The sequence below is a fragment of the Miscanthus floridulus genome, unplaced genomic scaffold (genome assembly GCF_019320115.1).
Source record: "Miscanthus floridulus cultivar M001 unplaced genomic scaffold, ASM1932011v1 os_2685_1_2, whole genome shotgun sequence".
Classification (NCBI taxonomy): Eukaryota; Viridiplantae; Streptophyta; class Magnoliopsida; order Poales; family Poaceae; genus Miscanthus; species Miscanthus floridulus.
The window spans coordinates 35303-40044 of record NW_027098447.1 but is presented as its reverse complement, the minus strand read 5'-3'; positions in this window follow the sequence as shown (position 1 = coordinate 40044).

Sequence of the window (4742 nt, the reverse complement as noted above, 5' to 3'; positions counted from 1 at the left end):
CTTGGGTAAGATATAACCAAAAGTTAGCATTCCATCATGGCAACATGATCACCAAGGCACCATCTTTTCTGCTACTCCAAATGACTCTGGAATCTGTCTTTGTTCCTATTATATACATGGATGCAACGCAGAGGCGTAATTAATCAACGGCAACTGATACTCTTAAAAATATGATTACCCCTCACAAGCTAACAAGCTAGCTCTAACGACCAATGTACTAGGCTACGTATCCATGTTGTTCGAGTAAGGCGTCGTTTCCTAGAAAATGTTCTAGTTTTAAAATCCCTGGGTGTTTTGGCATTTTATCGATTAAACATATATATATATATATATATTTGAACTAGAACTCATTTAGCTACCTTAGCAAATTGATCATTGTGGAGCTACAAAAATTACCATGAGCACCTAATAATGTTAGGAGTTTACTGTGAAAGTTTTAGAGCCAACACTATCATGACTTTATCACAACAATTCCTACAAGTTTATATTCTAACAATATTAAGCACCTAAAATTAATTAGATCACTCTTGAAAATACTTATGAAGCTATGTGAACCAATTATACTAGTAGATAGATCATGATTTTAGGAACCTAACAAATTTTGTTTCATAATTTTTGGTTAACTACATAAATTTATATTGAATTTACAAGTTTTCCTTAAAAACTAAATTAGAAAACGCTTTAGAAAAAAGAAAAGGGCCGGTGGCCATCGATTCGGCCTAGTAGCCCAGCGCGGGCGCAGTCGCGTGTGCATCACAATGGCCCAACGCGACCCAAGGCCAGGGAGCCTACGCTTGACAATGGTTTTGCAGAGAAGCCCCCAAGCTTCGAGGTAATAGTATGATTACCATGTGTATTGTTCCTATCAGGCGGTGGCTTTGCGACCAACCCCTTGGTTGTTTTTGTCCTCACCACGGGCAGGTCCCTAGAATCTTCGCGCTTGCTAGCGCGGTGGTCGACAGCATAGGGCAGCTACAACGAGCAACCTAGGCTCACTAAGATGGGAGTAAGGGGTCGACCACCATCTACTGGCTAAACGTGCACGGCTAGGTGGCGGTTAGGGGCTCAGGGGATGTACTAACACGAGCTGCAGCGGCGAGCGGTTATCCATAGCAGCGGCGTGGCCATTTTGAAGACCTAAAGCGCTAATGGAGGGGTAGAGATGGCGGGGAAGCATTAGGATCTCACCGAGGACCATGCTACAGTGACAGTTGAAACTGGGGAGTGCCTAGGTGATGTATCCACACAGTGCCCAAACCACGCGGCGGTGCTCTAAGCGCGGCACCGATGCTGTCACCACACCATCATCGAGCATCCTGGCCAAAGTAGCACGAGCACCAGATGGAGGGAGTCAAGGCAAGCTCATGGTTATAAGCAATTGAACTGCTACCACTCCTACATGCCTTACCTCCCAACCTACCAGGTTCGGCGGCGCACATGATAGGCGACGGGGAGAAACCAAATTCAACCATAATAGACAACGACTAGACTCAGTGTAAATGGGGCACCTAGCTAATTCCCTCTGCTACTCATTGATGTGAGGAATTGGACTAGGAAGCCTTGGCTAGGTGATTAAGAAAGGGGAAGGTTGAGTGGTGCACTTGCCACCGCCATGTCACGGGAAGTGGCCCAGGCAGAGGTGGCCCGGCCATGACCCGACAAGGCAGGCAGCACAGGGATATGACCGCACAAGTGAGGGGTAGGTGGCATGTCGGTTAGCACTTCGACAGAGCCATTGAAGGTGTGCCTACATGGGGCCATGCGCATGCAGCAGCATGGCATCACGATGTAGTAGACTACGTACGACATCGAGCTCAGGCTTGGTAGGTGGGTTGTGCGGCTAGGAACAAATGCTACAGCGGCCCGGTGAGTCGGAGGGCATGGGATAGCACCATGAGCTTCAGTGCAGATCGAGACAAGGTGGGTAGTGGGTGGGGTAGCCATGCAAGCAGGGTGGCAGCAGCACCCGAGGGGCGAAGTGTCGAGGCCATCGGCTAGGAATAGGCGTCGCAGACGAAGGTGGCCAAGCTACAGCCATGCCAGTAGCCAGGCCGAGGGCGACCACCATCAGCCTGCCCATGCATGTGCATGGCCAGAGGCAGCCATAGCATGCACCGAACATGGTGACCACACACTCCTAGCTGAACAGGCAGACACGTGCTAAGCACGAATTTTGAAGCATCAAAACCAACCGTTTAGAGCCCGGTTGAGATTAAAACAAGAGTTCAAGATTCTAGTAGCCACTAAGGGCTTCTCATCCAAGCAACGAGCATGGCCGGAGAGTGAGCATCGAGGGAGATAGAGAGGTGCCAACATGAGCTCATCGCGCTGAACGCCAGTGCACGACCGAAGCCTAAAATAAGATTGACAGCGCATTCTAACAAAGTTAGTGCAATTTCTGTGACGCCACGACAACTCCAACTCATCCGTGGACTTCACCATGCTAAAGTACTCACATAGAGGTAACACTATGAAATCATGGAGCTAGTGCTTAAGTGTTTTAGCTAGAATTTAGTTGCCAAAATAGCATCGTCTACAATCCTTTTTAGACTTAGAGAAGGAAAGGGTTCAATTAGAACTAAACAACCACTAACACTTTTGCCACAATTTTTAAAATGTCTAAACCTTATCAATTTCAACCAGCAAGCATTTCACACAATAGTCCACGCTTCATACCAACACATAGGAGCAAAACATTTAAGCACCTTTTAACTATTCTGCTCAATATAATTCACAAAAAATGGCATTTGAACATAAGTTCAATTTCTTGTCAATTCAACGAAAAGTTCTAGTTTAGATTCCAGATTCGATGTTTTGGGCTTTCAAAAATACTATTGAACAACATCTATTCACCAAAACAAAAGTTGCATTTTTATCTACTAAACTTGTAGTTTAAATCTTATCTAAATACTAAATACAAGTTATATTTTATCTTTGTTTATAAAAATTGCTTTCCAGTATTAAGCCATTCACTATTCATTCAGCTAGAATTACTATCAGGCATTTTCAAGCACTTTCTTCATGCTTTTTCCAAAACAAACCCTAAACAACCTTTGTTCACAAGATTATTCAAAAGTTTTTAATCCTAAGACAAGTGGATCGGTAACACTTAATTGGTTCCTTTATTCACAAAGCGAGTCACACACTAAAAAATGTATTCACAGGGATTTATTAGGCCTTGACCTCTGAGCTAACGAAGGTGGTAACACCAGTGGTGTTACAACCTCCCCCTTAAAAGAATCTCATCCCAAGATTCAGAGTAAGAATCAGAAAAGGAAAGCACAATTACCTTCGTAGATCTAATATTACATGGGAGATTACATGACTCCAAAGACTAAACCACTCGAGGATTTTAGAGATACACAGTTAAGAACAAACCTAATACAACCAAAAGCTTAATCCAAAAGTCAGGCTAGATGGGGACAATGGAGAAACAACAAGAAAATGATCATCCAAAACATGGCGTATGTCCAACAGATCCTAGAAACACGAGGGTTAGAAATTGATCATCGTGAACCCTAAGACCTAAACTAACCAGAGGTGGACTTGAACTTCTTTGGCGAAAACTAGATCCATTGTTCTTCTTAGATTACACAATCACCTCTGACTGGTGACCCTAGTTCTATGAACGATGGCAGGATCACATATTTCTGCCTCCAACTGCTTCTTCACCGACTTGGTTGCTTCCCGTGCTACTCCAACCCGAGCACTGACGAAGAGGATCTACTCTACAAGCTCTGATTCTGATTCGAGGGGGATGGAGATGGAGGGGAGCAAGAGCATCTTATAGTGGGTGGATGGAGGTGGTGGTGCAGCGCACCAGGAAGTGGAGGCAGCATGGAAGGGAGACATTGGCGGTTCACGAAGCGGGAGGAAAATTTCAACTATGGCGCGCTCCTTGCACGAGCTCGAATGGAGGGAGGATAAGGAAGAGGGGAGGGGATTCACTCAATAGGGAGGCGTGTGTGTAGCCATGTCCCCAAAAAAGAAAAAAGAGAGGGGAAGGGGAGGTTTGGTAGGGGAGCAAGGGTGGGGATCGAGTGCTGACTGGGTATCAGAGAAAAAAGGGAAACGCACAGTGCACGAGGATGGCGAGTGTGGCATGATGCCACAACCATGCGAGAATAGGGTGCTAGTGTGCCTAGTACTAACAGCGCTAGCAGGGCACATGGTGACAGTAACCTAATGTGTGTAGCGTGGTCAAACCAGACATAGGAACAACGTCAATTCAAGCGTTTCAATCACACCTGGCTACTCGAGTACTAACTTTTCCTTTTTGTTCTTCTTTTTCTGTCCCTTCCTTAACTATAGTATGCACCAGTCCTTCATATGAACTGAGATCAAGACATACATACTTCCTCCAAAACCACGTTCTCTCGGTTACTTTGAAGGATCACCATTTCACCAACCCGTTGTGCATTTCCCGTTTGAACGCTAGAATATTTTCTAAGGAGAATAATTTATAGTAAAAATGGTACAATTGTGTAACTTGGCAAAGGCGCTAGTCAACAACCTTGATACCAGCACGTGCCGAGCAGCATCACCATGTGGCAGCTCTTCCACCGGAGCCCTCAGTTTTGACGGGGCACCATAAGCTATTAACTAGGGACTTTACCAACTTACACGCAGTGAATGCAATGGGGTCATCGACCATGAAATCAGAGGAGTATTGTAAGGGGAGATTCAGGTGGCAAGGGTTCCTTTCACAACCAAGAACAAGGAAATCAAATCTCACGATGGAT